We start from the raw sequence: 18,118 nt of genomic DNA on the forward strand, positions 1-18,118 counted from the left end.
GAGGTAAATTAAAATATGGACACAAGCTTATAAACCATGTATTACACATGATTAAAAGAAATTTAGATTAACTATTATTTTAATTTGTAAGTGTTATAAACCCAATACATTGGTTGAATATATAAAAAAAAGTAAATCAGAAATTTCTATATAATTCTTATCACACGATTAAAGAATTTATACATTCATAATTCATAATTCATGAATTTTATCACATGGGGTTGAGGAAATATAAACTATATTCTTATAAAAATATGTAACACCATTAATAAATGTAACACTAAATGTAATAATATTATAATCCTATATCGTAGTTGAATATTTATGTTGTTGATGAGTATATCAATTATTTTATAAATTAGAATTTTATTAAAATGTTCCGTGTGATAAATTCAATCGTTTTTTTTGTTTATAAGATTTGTGCGAAGTTGTTAAAAGTTATAATTATAATATTACTGTATTATTATATAACGTCTTTGTTATACAAATTTATTCATAATATGTATAATTGTTATTTTATAATTTTAGTATGTTTGACCAAAGTTTCAAGGTAAAATTTAATTGCTATATATATATATATATGTATATATATATATAATATTAAAATTTAAATTGAGAGGATTTATAATAAATAATAATAATAAGAACAAGGATAATGATGAGTTTTAAATAATATAAAAATCAAATTGTAAGATTGAAGGAGAGATTGTCATGTAAAATTACTATTATCATATATAATATAATAGTATTACAATTTAAAGTTAGAGAATTTATAATAATAATAATAATAATAACAATAATAATAATAATAATAATAATAATAATAATAATAATAATAATAAGGATAACAAAAATAATTTGTAACGCCCTACTTTTTCGTAACTTTCCCTATTTAGGAAGCATATCTTGTATTTCCATTTTTGGAAGCTCGTTTCCTTTGTAATCGTGTTTCGTTTCAAGCTATTGTAAATCCGAGACTTCGATCATAATGAAATTAATTTTTCGTGTGAACTATTCATTGTTTATACATGTTTATACATTAATACGTGCATTCCTTTGATACATGATTCGTTATTTGCTTAAACGTAAGTTTAACTCGTAAACATTTATTGTGTATTCGTAATTCTCAAATCTCCATGCATTCAAATACTTGGTTATTCGATTGTAAGATTAAGTTATATGTTTTCAGTTGATTATACCTAATCATAAATCCAACATACTTGTTACCTTTGATATGTCACATACATGTATTTTTATCACACATTTTGGTACTTTAAAACATGTTTAATATGCACTTTAGACCTTGATAACATGTGAATTATACACAAACATTATGTACATCATATTTATATAAAGTGCATCTCATTTATACCTTTAATTACATTTAAACAACAATATATATATATATATATATATATATATATGTATATATATATATATATATATATATATATATATATATATATATATATATATATATATATATATATATATATAGGGTAATGCTAGACAAAAAACCCTTAAATTTTTAGAAAACTTTGGAAACTAAAATCTCCCCCCATTTTTACCCAACCTCCCGACATTTTTTTTTGAAAAAAATAACACATGTAATATACATGTTTTAAAGTGTTTTGGGCCAAAAAAAAAAACAAAAAAGTGCCGAAGGGATTTTTTAAAAAAAAATAAACAAATTTCAGCAATGTCCGGTTGCCTAACATGTGTTAGGCACAAAAGACAGAAATTGCTGAATTTTTTTTTTAAATCATCCCCTCGGCGCTTTTTTGATTTTTTTGGCTCAAAACTCTTAAAAACATGTATATTACATGTGTTATTTTTTTCAAAAAAAAAAAAAGTCGGGAGGTTGGGTTTTCTAAGGTTTTATATATATATAGGGTTTTCTATATAGCCCTACCCTATATATATATATATATATATATATATATATATATATAAAGCTGTTAATAACAGCTTGTGACCAGCCCTTATGGCTGAGTTTTAGTTGTTTTTTTTACTAACCAACCTTCAATTACTTGTATATCATAAATACAGATTTTGCTTCACTAAAATACATCAATTATATGTCACACAAAGAAAAAAAAGGGTAATTTATGGTTGTTAACAGCCTTGGGCTGGGTTTAATGCACTTGTTTCAATGATTAACCCTACCAAACACACCCAAAGCCCAACCCAATGAAACCCTAATCCATCCCCTATATAACTCAAGCCTCCTCCAAGCATTTTTCACTTTCTAAACACTCCCATTCACTCTCAAACACTCCAAATCGCGGCTGAGATCAAGAGTTCGAGCAGATTCAGCACCTCTTATTAAAGCGGGCATAACTCACTCATTTCTTAACCGTTTCACTTGATTCTTTTTCCTACATACTTGGATTGACCTTAGGAACATTTCCACAGTTTTTTCATGGAAAACCATGGTCTGGAATGTCACCAAAAAGGCTCCAAAGTTGACTGATCTTTCTGTTTTTGCTTCAATCTTTGTTAAACTTGATTAAACTTGAGTTATCTCATCTCAAACCTAAGTTCTTATGCTCATAACCACTTCTATGGTTAGTTGGGATTAAAAACAAGGTTGAGACATGTAAAATCAGATGTGTAAACCTCACAAACTTTCTGTTTTGTTTAAGGGTTTAACCCACAAGTGATGTTCAAGCCTAAAGCTTGATGATTGTGTGATTTAGGATTAGCTTGGGCTATCCTACTTGAAAATCCACACATTGCTTGATGTTTTCTCATAGATTAGTTGTCTTATTTCCTTTCTTATTGTATGTTCATGACCCTCCTTGAATGTTCATAACATCAAGTGTAGTGGCGAACACCTAGAGGCACATAAATGGAAGACTTGTTCTTCCTACCTCCTACATGACTTCTATGATAAACACAGAGGTACCTAAATGGGGGATTCATCCTCCTACCTTATTCTTGACCTATATGACTATATGAACATTATATAATACTTATATATTATCCAAATAATCGAACCTTTGATGATGAATTTGTGTTCATTTGTCAAAGTATTAGATTACATCATCTAAGACTTAATAACTTCTTATGATTCTAATGGGTAATCTACCCATGAAAGCATTCTAACCCTTGGGGTTTCATAATGTCAAACAGAATTATATGACTAGATGATTACTTTTGCATATGTACTTCCCATATTCCTTTTAAATTCCGAATCTCGACTCTAAACATACCTTGAACTTTAACCCTTATAAATTCATCCTCCCAATCTCATACACTCGTCAACACTTGGATAATCGGAAGACTTAGCAGTTTTGTGAGTACACTTGACCCATTTTCCTTTTAATATACTTTGGGTGCAACATGATTTACTTGTTAAAATACACGATTCACAAACATGCTTTATTCAATCAATCTTTATACATGCTTTGTTATGCTTAAGTTCATGCTAGAATTCTTACTACTTGTTAACCCGCCTTAACAATTATAACGCTATAGGACTAGCACACCACCCGACGGGGTTTTGTTATGTTATATTCTTAACGGTCTTGATATTGCTATATCGAGGGATGCTATTATTCATACTTTACTGTCGCAACCCCTACCCCTATCTCCTGGGAATGGGCGGACGCGAGCTCAGATTCAGTGGTATCAGTGGTTTATCATTTTTGGCAGCGGAATTTACATCAGGACCGTAGTTAGAAAATATTTTATCAGAGTAAAATACCACATCTTTATGATAATAAACACATGGGTAAAACCCAAGTTTCCAATACAAACATGTTTATAGGGATAAACCCTAATTTATTGAATAAAACATTGTCTTTATTTAGGTAACTTTTATAGCCACATTTTCCAAGCCTTCAGTGCTATCTAGCTGGCTTCTATTTAGCTTTCATATTTTGTTACCTGAAACACGTTATAAAAACATTTGGTAGTGGGAAATACTTGTGAATGAATCCCAATTTAATCAAGACAAGTTTTATCATTTTACAGTATTGAGAACGATTACAATGTTTATATCAACACAATTACTCATTCAGTATTGTCAATCCTGACTGGTGGGTCATATTACCCATTGGCTATCTCTTTGTCCAATGGTAACGTGTTCCACATTTTGTATACAAAACCCCAACATACCGGCAATAATTGAAGAATTACAAAGACTCAATCACTGCTAATTATAATTTAAAACATTTAAGGTTTTGTAAAAACAGGTTACAAAAAAGAGATTACTCACATTTCTACTTTAGGTTTTTCCTTTGTGACTTCCTTGTTATAATCTATTAATTAAACAATGCACACGCGTTAGTATAAGAACCCATTTTACATTAGTTATACCCTCCCCGAGACAGGACTCCAACGACTACATCGGGCAGAGCCTCGACAGCCGTTACGGGGCACTAGATCAATCAGGCAGCGTATCTAATACATAACCGGGGGTTAAAATACTTACAACGAGGCAGAGCTTCGCTAATTAGGGGGGTATTATGCCCGATATAATTCTTACACTATAGAAATTTGAGAGAGAATTGTGTGTGATGAACGACGTAAAATGAAATCTGATGGCCTCTATTTATAGGGCTGTTCGTCCATCTTGACACGCCCCACGAAGAAAGAAGGCAAGGTCTTCGCAGCCCGCGAGGCCAGCTAGGGTAGGCCCTAGCTTGGCTGATTTGGCCACTAGGCTTGACACGCGCACGCCACGTGGCCGCACTGGGAGTGGCCTGGTGGTTGACCTGTCGCGGCCCGCGACTTGGTTACTCAAGGGCTTCGCGCCCCTTCGAGCGCCCTTCAAAATTTCTTTTTATTTAATTTTTATGAAATTAAAGGTATTTAGGGCTAGTTTGCGTATACGGGGTGTATTTTAGGAAGTATAGGGATGTTATAATTATTTTAGGAGTGTTAGAAATATTTTAGGAGGGTTGTTATATCCTCCTCACCTTGTTTTAGAACTCGTCCTGAGATCTACTGCAACAGGAGTGGATATTTCTTCTGCATCTCTAATTCGAGCTCCCACGTGTATTCTGGTCCTCTCTTGGAATCCCATTTCACTTTGACCAGAAATAATCTCGTATGTTTGAGATTCTTGACTTTCCTGTCTTCAATTTGTAGAGGCTTTTCTAAAAACATAAGTTTTTCATTTACCTCTATATCCTTAAGAGGTACCACTATTGATTTTCATCAGTTAAGCACTTTTTAAGATTATATACATGAAATACATCATGTATTCCTGCCATTTCCTCTGGCAATTGTGGCTGGTAAGCTACTTGTCCTATTCTTCTAATAATCTCAAAAGGTCTAACATACGTGGGGCTTAACTTTCTTCTTTTGATGAATCTTACTATTCCTTTCCAAGGAGAAACTTTTAATAACACCTTGTCTCCTACTTGAAACTCCAATGGCTTTCACCTGTTATCAGCATAACTCTTTTGGCGATCGCGTGCGGCTTTTAGTCTTTCCTTGACTTGAATAATCTTGTTTGTTGTTTCTTGTACTATCTCTGGTCCAGATAATTGTTTTTCTCCAATTTCTACCCAACAAACTGGAGTTCGACACTTTCGTCCATAAAGTGCTTTAAAAGGTGCAGCATTAATACTGGTATGATAGCTATTATTGTAAGAAAATTTTATCAACGGTAAATGATCGTCTCAATCTCCTCCGAAATCAATTACACAAGCTCTAAGCATATCTTCCATTGTCTAAATTTTCCTTTTGCTTTGTCCATCCGTTTGGGGATGATAAGCGGTGCTTAGATTTAACTTGGTTCCCATTGCTTTTTGGAAACTTGTCCAAAAATGAGAAGTAAAACGGCTATCTCTATCAGAAACAATTGATAAAGGAATACCATGTAATGAAACCATTTCATTCACATATAATTTGGCTAACTGTTCCATACCGAATGTTTTCCTTCATTGGTAGGAAATGAGCAGACTTGGTTAACCTATCTACAATCACCCAGATTGTATCATTACCTTTTCGTGTCTTGGGTAATTTGGTAACAAAGTCCATTGTTATCAATTCCCACTTCCATACAGGCATTTCCAATGGCTGTAATAAACATGAGGGTTTCTGATGTTCAACTTTGACTTGTGAACATGTTAGACACTTAGCAACGTATGCTGCTATATCCTTTTTCATTCCTATCCACCAAAAATTCTTTCTTAAATCTTCATACATCTTATCACTTCCAGGATGTATCATATACTTAGACTTATGGGCTTCTTCTTGTATACGATGGCGTAGGTTTCCTAGTTTAGGTATCCACATCCTTTTCTTAAGGAATCTCCAAATTCCATCTGTTCCTTGTTCTAATTCATTAATCATTCCTTTCAGTTTTTCAGTATCGTCCTTGATTACTGATTTTTGTACGGCTCTAATTTGCTTATTTAAATCATTCCTTTCAGTTTTTCAGGATCGTCCTCTTCCTGAACTTTTAACTGATGATATCCTGAGCGTAAATCGATCTTTGAAAATAATCGAGCCCCTTGCAGTTGATTAAACAGATCATCGATCCTTGGTAATGGGTACCAATTCTTAATCGTGACTTTGTTCAATTCTCGGTAATCAATGCACATGCACATCGATCCGTCTTTCTTCTTGACAAACAAGATCGATGCTCCCCAAGGTGATGAGCTTGGCTGTATAAATCCTTTCTTCAGAAGTTCGTCCAACTGTTTCTTTAGCTCTTGCATATCTGCTGGCGCCAAACGGTAAGGTGCCTTGGCAATTGGTGCTGTTCCTGGTAGTAGATGAATTCTGAATTCAACTTCCCTGTCTGGCGATGGTCCTGGTAGCTCTTCTGAAAAAACATCTGAGAATTGAGATACTACTGGAATATCTTTCAATTCTTTTCCTTTAGTGTTAATGATTATGGAAATCATATACACTAGTGATCCTTTCCTTGCACAACTTGCAGTCTTCATCATAGAGATGAATTTTGCAAATCGAGATGGTTTATTTCCTTTAATTGTGATCTTTTCACCCTTTGGTGAATTTACTTGTATTGACTTTTGATCACATAGAATACTGGCTTTATTGGCTACCAACCAATCTATTCCTAATACAATATCAAATCCAACCAGATTCATTGGGTAAAGATTTGCAATAAACTTATGGTTTAAAATTTCTTTTCTTGCTCCCGACAAGATTTCAGAAATCTTAATGGTTTCTCCATTAGTTGTCTCTACTAGACATTCTTGTTGGAGTTTAGTTAATGGTTGGTTGAGAATTTTGCAAAATGAAGTATTAATAAAACTTTGGTTCGCACCAGAGTCAAATAATACTTTACCAAAAACATCATTAACTAAAAACATACCGGCAATCACGTCTGGAATCATCTATGCTTCTTCGGCTGTCAGAACAAATGCCCTAGCATTCTTAGTAGTCTTGTTGTTCATGGCTAGAGCTAGTTTCAGACAATTTGGCTTGATATGTCCATTTTCTCCACAATTGAAGCATATCTTATTGTTAGGTTTCTCTCTGCAGTCTTCTTCTTTATGCCAAGATATTTTGCAGAAATTGCAGTATATGGAGCATCTTCCAGAATGCTTTCTTTTGCAATACTTGTAGTAAGGAGTAGAAGTAGAACCTACATTTTTCCCACGGTTGGAATTTCCATAGCGAAATGCCTAGGTAAGTTTCTAAGCTAGGTTCTTTCTCCTGGTTCTCTTCTTGTGTAAGTACTAGTTCATCAGTCAAGGTATTTGCTAGTTCTACAGCTTCTTCTATGTTTTGTGGTCTAGCTGCCTTGACTACATGTCTAATCTCACTAATTAATCCCCAGATGTAACGGGAGATTAATATTGGTTTAAGAATTTATTGGCCATCTTTTCCTTTTCATTGGGAGGACAGAATTTCCTTTCAACCATATTCTTAAACACGGTCCATTCCATATTGTAGACTCTATCACTTCCTTTAGACTGGAGAATAGTGTTCCACCATTCTAAAGCAGCATTCTTAAACAGATTGGAAGCAAACATGATTTTGTCTTCCTCTGCACACTTGCTTATTTTTAAGACTGCTTCAGTCTTTTCTATCCAGCGTAGAGCTGCAATGGCTCCTTCATTGCTGAGAATTCTATTAGTTTGCAAGACCAGAATTCTTTGTAAGAACAACCATAAGACATGGTTCTTCTTCTTTTTGGAATAGGCAATTGAAGTAACGATCCATTATTTACACTGTGACTGGGTTCAGTATGTGATCGCTTTCTTCCATTATCACTTTTTTTTTATTATTTTCTGCTTCTCTAACATTTTGGAAGATATATGGTATATCATATCTAATTCCTTGGGTTACTATGTGTCGAATGGTACTGTTATTTATCTGATTATCATTATTCTAGTTTTCTCGATTTGCATCATTGGCCATCTGGATTTACAAACAATTACCAAATATTAATATCGTAAATTAATATTAACTGCAAATGATCTCACAACACAAACAGATTGGTCAAAATCGTCGTACATTGCGACATTTACTCTATTTTATAGATATGTATCTATTACAAACCACAACTGAAATTTAAAATACAACACTAGTATGCATTAGTAGTTATAAGATTATCTAGTTTAATTGATGTTTTTTTCAAGTCACATGTGTATATATATATATATATATATATATATATATATATATATATATATATATATTATTACTACTACTTAGTGGGGATCCATCCAATATTGCATATTTCGCTCGTCATATTTCCAGACGAGTCTCTCCCCTATTTGCCTTATTCGTTCACTCTCATCTAACAACTCCTCACCAAAGGTGCGAAGTTCTGGCACATTCTTAGTGCTCATGGGTGGTGCGGGTGCTGGTATCGGGTCGGGGTACTGTGGCATGGGTTCTTCTTGTGGGTACGGGTTCTCTAAGATTTCCCGGATATACTAGTCATTATCCTAGTATGGATCTAAAGGGTCGAGGTTTGGATAGGGTGCTACCGGGTTTGGTATGAGTTCTTCATGTGGGTGAAATTCTGGGTAATTCCTATGGTCATCAAACCATGGGTCATAAACTGGAGGATGGGGTGCTGAGACTCTAGGGATTTCGTTTGGGTTAAAAGCAGGTAGTGGAATGTGGTCTCCAGGGTTTTGTTCTATTTCTATGGGTTGTGTTGGGAACAACGGTAGTGGCTGTGGTGTTATGAGTTGTTCTAAATTCGGGTCTGCAGCAGTGGTAGCTAAGATATGAAAGTTGGCTAGTCTCCTATAGAGTATATCTTGCGTTTGGGTGTTCATTTCTCAGTTTGCAGCTGCTAAAGCTCGCTGTTGATGTAACTTTCTCATTCTTTTTCTACGCTCGTGAGCTCCCCGACTGAACCATCCTCTCTTTTTGGTAGGGAATGGCTCCTCGGATTGCGCTTTGAATATAAAGATTCCTTCCTCTGTATTAGCTGAATACCTCGAGGGGGTTGGCTGGGAAGAAGTTCCTTCATCTATGGGAGAACTAGACAACTGATGGTAAGCGTCCGATGGTCCTTGATCACTCTTACTGTAAACTAACAAATTGTAAAATAACAAAATAAGAATATACACGTATGCACGTAGTTACATTGATTATTTCCTAACAGAATTGACAATTTCATTGTTAGCAGAACACTTCTGTGGCTAAAATCAGTGGCTTAGGCTCTGATACCACATTCTGTCACAACCCCCGGTCCCTATCTCCTGGGAACGGGCGGACGCAAGCTCAGATTCAGTGGTATCAGTGGTTTATCATTTTTGGCAGCGGAATTTACATCAGGACCGTAGTTAGGAAATATTTTATCTGAGTGAAATACCACATCTTTATGATAATAAACACATGGGTAAAACCCAAGTTTCCGATACAAACATGTTTATCGGGATAAACACTAATTTATTGAATAAAACATTGTCTTTATTTAGGTAACTTTTTTGGCCACATTTTCCAAGCCTTCAGTGTTGTCCAGCTGGCTTCTATTTGGCTTTCACATTTTGTTACCTGAAACGCATTTTAAAAACGTTTGTCAGTGGGACATACTGGTGAGAGAATCCCAGTTTGATCAAGACATGTTTTATCATTTTACAATATTGAGAACGATTACAATGTTTATATCTACACAATTACTCATTCAGTATTATCAATCCTGACTGGTGGGTCATAGTACCCATTGGCTATCTCTTTGTCTAATGGTAACGTGTTCCACATTTTGAATACAAAACCCCAACATACCGCCAATAATTGAAGAATTACAAAGATTCAATCACTGCTAATTATAATTTAAAACATTTAAGGTTTTGTAAAATATGTTACAAAAAAAGAGAATACTCACATTGCTACTTTAGGTTTTTCCTTTGTGACTTCCTTGTTATAATATATTAATTAAACAATGCACACGCGAGGCCACCTAGGGTAGGTCCTCGCTTGGCTGATTCGGCCACTAGTCTTCACACGCGCACGGCACGTGGCTGCACCGGGAGGGGCCTGGTGGTTGACCTGTCGCGGCCCGCGACTTGGTTACTCAAGGGCTTCGCTCCCCGCGAGCGCTCTTCAGCTTAAATATAACGAACTGAAAAAGTTGATCCTTTATGTTAATATGTTGTGATAATTTATGTCATGTTGTTTAACGACCTTTAATTTTGCATGTAAAGTTTGGTCGCGTGTCTTACACATTAATAGGGCAAGTTAGATTTTTCTTACCCTTTTAATGAAAAAAGTAAATTACGTTTTTGACACATGTTGTTAAGTTACTTTAACCCTATCAGCTCAAAGGAATTTATGACAGTTCGACCCTATCAACTCCTCACCAAAGGTGCAAAGTTCTTGCACATTCTCAGTTGCTCATGGGTGGTGTGGGTGCTTGTATCGGGTCGGGGTACCGTGGCATGGGTTCTTCTTGTGGGTACGGGTTCTCTAAGATTTCCCGGATATACTAGTCATTATCCCAATATGGATCTAAAGGGTCAAGGTTTGGATAGGGTGCAATTGGGTTTGGTATGAGTTCTTCATGTGGGTGAAATTCTGGGTAATTCCTATGGTCATCAAACAATGGGTCATAAACTAGAGGATGCGGTGCTGAGACTCTAGGGATTTTGTTTGGGTCAAAAGCAGGTAGTGGAATCTGGTCTCCTGGGTTTTGTTCTATTTCCCTGGATTGTGTTGGGAACAACGGTAGTGGCTGTGGTGTTATGAGTTGTTCTAAATTCGGGTCTGCAGAAGTGGTAGCTAAGATATGAAAGTTGGCTAGTCTCCTATTGAGTATATCTTGAGTTTAGGTGTTCATTTCTCTATTCGCAACTGCTAAAGCTCGTTGTTGCTGTAACTTTCTCATTCTTTTCCTACGCTCGTGAGCTCCCCGACTGAACCATCCTCTCTTTTTGGTAGGGAATGGCTCCTCGGATTGCGCTTTGAATATAAAGATTCCTTCCTTTGTATTAGCTGAATAGCTCGAGGCGGTAGGCTGGGAAAAAGTTCCTTCATCTATGGGAGAACTAGACTGACGGTAAGCGTCCGATGGTCCTTGATCACTCTTACTGTAAACTAACAAATTGTAAAATAAAAAAAATTATAATATACACGTATGCACGTAGTTACTTGATTATTTCCTAACAGAATTGACAATTTCATTGTCAGCAAAACACTTCTGTGGCTGAAATCAGTGGCTTAGGCTCTGTTACCACCTTCTGTCGCAACCCCTGGCCCCTATCTCCTGGGAAGGGGCAGACGCGAGCTCAGATTCAATGGTATCAGTGGTTTATCATTTTTGGCAGTGGAATTTACATCAGGATCGTAGTTAGGAAATATTTTATCTGAGTAAAATACCACATCTTTATGATAATAAACACATGGGTAAAACCCAAGTTTCCAATACAAACAAGTTTATAGGGATAAACCCTAATTTATTGAATAAAACATTGTCTTTATTTAGGTAACTTTTATAGCCACATTTTCCAAGCCTTCAGTGTTGTCCAGCTGGCTTCTATTTGGCTTTTCACATTTTGTTACCTGAAACGCGTTTTAAAAACATTTGTCAGTGGGACATACTGGTGAGCGAATCCCAGTTTAATAAAGACAGGTTTTATCATTTTACAGTATTGAGAACGATTACAATGTTTATATCTACACAATTACTCATTCAGTATTATCAATAATCCTGACTGGTGGGTCATAGTACCCATTGGCTATCTCTTTGTCCAATGGTAACGTGTTCCACATTTTGTATACAAAACCCCAACATACCGGCAGTAATTGAAGAATTACAAAGACTCAATCACTGCTAATTATAATTTAAAACATTTAAGGTTTTGTAAAACATGTTACAAAAAAAAGATATTATACACATTGCTACTTTAGGTTTTTCCTTTGTGACTTCCTTGTTATAATCTATTAATTAAACAATGCACTGGCCTAACAATGCACACGCGAGGCCACCTAGGGTAGGCCCTCGCTTGGTTGATTCGGCCACTAGGCTTCACACGCGCACGCCACGTGTCCGCACGGGGAGTGGCCTGGTGGTTCACCTGTCGCGGCCCGCGACTTGGTTACTCAAGGGCTTCGCAACCCGCGAGCGCCCTTCAGAATTTGTCTTTATCTAATTTTTATGAAATTCAAGGTATTTAGGGCTAGTTTGCGTATACAGGGTGTATTTTAGGAAGTATAGGGATGCTATAATTATTTTGGGAGTGTAGGAAATATTGTTGGAGGGTTGTTATATTTACGGTCTCGTTATTGCTATATCGAGGGATGCTATTATTCTTTTGGAAACTTGGGTTTGACTTTTAGTTTTGCATAATGGTTTGACCTTGTATACCAAATTGCTATGTTGGATTGAAAATACTTTTTGTACATATGTCACGAGTCTAAAACTAGTGTACTCGCCAATACCATTGTATTGAACTATGCTTTTCAAACATGTTGCAGGTTTAACGATGATGTTGGTGATGGATGGAATCTAGTAGGATGCTTAGATATACACTTTAAAATTTGTACCCCTATTGTATTGTATTTCATTATTCATGTTGTTGTATTTGCTTCAAATCCTTGTAATTGACTCTTTAGAAACGGAATGAAATTTATTACTTAAATACTTGTCACAATTATTAGTGTTATGATGTCTCGAGCAATCTATTTCGCCTCACTCCTATGTTTCCGCCATCGGTTAGGGAGTGACACTATTGGCACTAATTGGAGTCTTTTTATTAATATTAAATGTGGTGCTTATGTAACAGTGAGGAGGGAGTGAGATTGAACCCCTAATCCCTGGTGGCAAACTTAAGAGAAAAGTCCTACAATAAACTCCACCACCCTAAATATTATTGATAGGAGTATCCACCTAATAAAATGTAACATGATCAGGAAGCACACAAAAAAGAAAATAATTTCTAGTCAAACACAGGCTGCCACATGGTGCGTATAACTTTTATACATTTTGTAAATTTAAACTACAAAACTTAATGGTAATGATAATGGTAGCGTAAATAAGCTATATCAAATGCAAAAATATAAATTGAAGATTTGGAGACTCAAAAGCCAGGTTGAAGAAAAGGGTTTCTAGGACAATCCATCTTTATAACAAAAAAATAAGTCATATTTACATCGAGGATGTTATTGGATTCATACAATTCCTTAAGGCTGAATTCTTTATCATTTTCCTCCTCCACTTTCGAAACGCATCGTTCTCTCTTTCGTGTTGATTCATCTCCCTGCATAGCGTTTTGGATTTTTTTTCTTCTTAGTAACATAAGAAAAGGTGACATAAAGTAGCAATGCTAAATAGGTTACATTTTCACTCAAGTCTAAAGGTGACATAAAGTAGCAATGCTAAATAGAATGCAAATATAAACTCCAATATTTTAGTAAAATTAAACACAAACAAAAAATAATCACATAGAAATTAAAAGGTTTGAGTCTTTAAGTGAAATGAGTTGCTATTGATTCAAGAAATGAGCATTTATCTAAGTACCAATTATTGATCCATACAATAAATCTTGATAAGAAAAAGATTTAATTCATTTGAAGAACAAGAAGTTGAATTTGGGCTTCCTGGAATGGACATCAATTGAAGGTAAATTTTAAAAAAGCCATGGGATTTAAAAGTCATGGGAAATCAAGAATTATACCTTGGAATAGTGAAGTAGCAAAACCTTAATCAAGAATTATATCTTGGAATGGTGAAGTAGAAAAACACTAATATGTGGGCGGATGGAGTGATGGTTATGTTTTTTAGACTTGGAATGGTGTACAGGAGATATCAAGAGGTGATTAAAACCCTAATTAGTGGCAGGAGATCAAGAGGTTATGTGAAATATGGATAACATATGGCACACCAGATTAAAAAAATTGAAATAAACCCTCTTAAATTTCATTGATCGCTAATACGGTGGAAATTTAACCACACCTTTTTATTTAGCCACATTATTTTATAAATTATTATTTTTCTAACCAATCTGCAACTAAAAATAAATGGCCACAATTTTTTTGACCGTCTAGCTACCATGCCATCTCAAATACGCCTAATTCAAATTTTTGTGGGAAATTGGTGGCTAAATTTGCTACGGGTTTTTTAGTTGGCAAATTTTTGGTGGCGATTGCGCAATTTTCTAGTAGTGAATTGTTATTCAAAAGAAAATTTTGAATTCAATAGAACTAAAAGCTTCACTTTTTATCCAAAAGAAAAATCGTACTTCAATTGTTATGTGCAGATAAATTAAGACAATTTCATATATAAATATCTATTATGATATTTATATAAATACACCATATTTCAAAATGAGGATTTAAAAAAATTTTGGGGGTCCAAAACTAGGGTTTACTTTTTTTATAAAGTAGAGAACCCAGTATAGGACGACTATGCAGTTATCAAACTAGGAAATTATAATAGGTGTGCGTTTACCTGACTCAACAAAAATAGCGGGAGTCATTGAGCCGTTTGAGAGCTACATGCCTGGCATATGACAAACACACTTAGATAATCTAAACACATAAAAATAAAAACAAAAATAAAATTTGAAGTATCTTCTAATTTTATAAAATACAAATTTTACATATCAAAAGATTTTGGGTGGCAAAATTTATAGATCACATTATTAACTAAAATCACACCTTAATATTATAATTTTGTTTTAATCCTTATAAGATTTTATAAAACCATATTTTATAATTTTTAATTTTTCAACATGGCTTGATTATCCTTTTTTTTTTGCAATTTCGCCTTTGCCTTTCTCAAGTAGTTCGAATGGATTTGGATTTTACCTTTCTCAGTTGAGCCCTTGAAAAGCCATGAACAATCAACATGCTATAGTCTGCTCCTAAATGATTAGCCAAATCCATTTGTGATGTGAAATCGGTGAATAACACCAAACCTAACTTTTATAACCGATAAAACAAGCACAAAACACAAAATCCTCATAACTACACGTCAAATAAGGAACAAAAAAATCCTCATAACTACAAAAAACTATGTGTTACAAATTCTTCTTCATTTGTTTATAGATCTATTCTAGAACATGCCTGTACAAAAATAAAAATTCAAAAAAAGATATTTGGTAATGAATTTCTTAATTTTTCAAACTGATTTGATTTGGTATGCATATATGTTACATCAACACCAACAAAATCAAAACATACATGTCCATACAATTAATTAAACCAAAATTATCAAATTAGTACTTTTGAAACAAGCCATGTTTTGTAAAATGTAAAGAAAGAGTATGAGGTAAATCAAATTAGATGAAAATAAAATAAATAAAAGCTCTTACATTTGCACTGAAAAAGAGATGTCATCTTTAGGGCCAAGGTATGGATGAATGAGAGAAGACAGGGTGCGGCGGTGATTATAATGAAAATGGTATTGTGTTCATTTAAATAGAAAGTGTGGGGTTACCCTAATGCAAATTTTACTATAATCACCCTAAGCATTTTAAGAGCTTTCAAAATGGAACTCAACTATTATAAAAAAAATTCATTTTCATCTATCATAATTCAATTCAGTTATTCTTTTAATAGTAAGTTAGAGTTTTCGACCTTTAAGTATATTGTGAATTTCACTTTTCAGCCTAAATATAACGAACTGACAAAGTTGATCCTTTATGTTAATATGTTGTGATAATTTATGTCATGTTGTTTAACGACCTTTAATTTTGCATGTAAAGTTTGGTCACGTGTCTTACACATTAACAGGGCAAATTAGATTTTTCTTACCCTTTTAATGAAAAAAGTAAATTACGTTTTTGACACATGTGGTTAAGTTACTTTAACCCTATCAGCTCAAAGGAATTTATGACAGTTCGACCCTATCAACTCCTCACCAAAGGTGCAAAGTTCTTGCACATTCTCATTTGCTCATGGGTGGTGCGGGTGCTGGTATCGGGTCGGGGTACTGTGGCATGGGTTCTTCTTTTGGGTACGGGTTCTCTAAGATTACCCAGATATACTAGTCATCATCCCAGTATGGATCTAAAGGTTTGGATAGGGTGCTACTGGTTTGGTATGAGTTCTTCATGTGGGTGAAATTCTAGGTAGTTCCTATGGTCATCAAACAATGGGTCATAAACTAGAGGATGGGGTGCTGAGACTCTAGGGATTTCGTTTGGGTCAAAAGCAGCTAGTGGAATCTGGTCTCCTGGGTTTTGTTCTATTTCCATGGGTTGTGTTGGGAACAACGGTAGTGGCTGTGGTGTTATGAGTTGTTCTAAATTCGGGTCTGCAGCAGTGGTAGCTAAGATATGAAAGTTGGCTAGTCTCCTATTGAGTATATCTTGAGTTTAGGTGTTCATTTCTCTATTCGCAGCTCGCTATTGTTGTAACTTTCTCATTCTTTTCCTACGCTCGTGAGCTCCCCGACTGAACCATCCTCTCTTTTTGGTAGGGAATGGCTCCTCGGATTGCGCTTTGAATATAAAGATTCCTTCCTCTGTATTACCTGAATACCTCGAGGCGGTAGGCTGGGAAAAAGTTCCTTCATCTATGGGAGAACTAGACAACTGACGGTAAGCGTCCGATGGTTCTTGATCACTCTTACTGTAAACTAACAAATTGTTAAATAAAAAAATTATAATATACACGTATGCACGTAGTTACATTGATTATTTCCTAATAGAATTGACAATTTCATTGTCAGCAAAACACTTCTGTGGCTGAAATCAGTTGCTTAGGCTCTGATACCACCTTCTGTCGCAGCCCCCGGCCCCTATCTCCTGGGAAGGGGCGGACGCGAGCTCATATTCAGTGGTATCGGTGGTTTATCATTTCTGGCAGCGGAATTTACATCAGGACCGTAGTTAGGAAATATTTTATCTGATTAAAATACCACATCTTTATGATAATAAACACATGGGTAAAACCCAAGTTTCCAATACAAACATGTTTATAGGGATAACCCTAATTTATTGAATAAAACATTGTCTTTATTTAGGTAACTTTTATAGCCACATTTTCCAAGCCTTCAGTGTTGTCCAGCTGGCTTCTATTTGGCTTTTCACATTTTGTTACCTGAAACGCGTTTTAAAAACATTTGTCTGTGGGATATAATGGTGAGCGAATCCCAGTTTAATCAAGACAGGTTTTATCATTTTACAGTATTGAGAACGATTACATTGTTTATATCTACACAATTACTCATTCAGTATTATCAATCCTGACTGGTGGGTCATAGTACCCATTGGCTATCTCTTTGTCCAATGGTAACGTGTTCCACATTTTGTATACAAAACCCCAACATACCGGCAGTAATTGAAGAATTACAAACACTCAATCACTGCTAATTGTAATTTAAAACATTTAAGGTTTTTTAAAACATGTTACAAAAAAAAAGAGATTACTCACATTGCTACTTTAGGTTTTTCCTTTGTGACTTCCTTGTTATAATCTATTAATTAAACAATGCACACGCGAGGCCACCTAGGGTAGGCCCTCGCTTGGTTGATTCGGCCACTAGGCTTCACACGCGCACGCCACGTGTCCGCACCGGGAGTGGCCTGGTGGTTCACCTGTTGCGGCCCGCGACTTGGTTACTCAAGGGCTTCACAACCCGCGAGCGCCCTTCAGAATTTGTCTTTATTTATTTTTTATGAAATTCAAGGTATTTAGGGCTAGTTTGCGTATACAGGGTGTATTTTAGGAAGTATAGGGATGCTATAATTCTTTTGGGAGTGTAGGAAATATTGTTTGAGGG

The 18,118-nt window shown here is 35.1% G+C and overlaps 1 long non-coding RNA gene across 1 annotated transcript; it reads right to left on the reverse strand.

The window, feature by feature from the left end:
- Positions 1-14,835: 14,835 nt before the first annotated feature.
- LOC110866157 lies at positions 14,836-15,768 on the reverse strand. The gene is made up of 3 exons (XR_002551192.1): positions 15,705-15,768; positions 15,199-15,308; positions 14,836-14,890 (listed from the first exon to the last, which is right to left on the reverse strand). It is a non-coding gene; the product is annotated as an uncharacterized LOC110866157 (long non-coding RNA).
- Between the last annotated feature and the right edge of the window lie 2,350 nt (positions 15,769-18,118).

The sequence above is a fragment of the Helianthus annuus genome, chromosome 7, assembly GCF_002127325.2.
Source record: "Helianthus annuus cultivar XRQ/B chromosome 7, HanXRQr2.0-SUNRISE, whole genome shotgun sequence".
Taxonomy (NCBI): domain Eukaryota; kingdom Viridiplantae; phylum Streptophyta; class Magnoliopsida; order Asterales; family Asteraceae; genus Helianthus; species Helianthus annuus.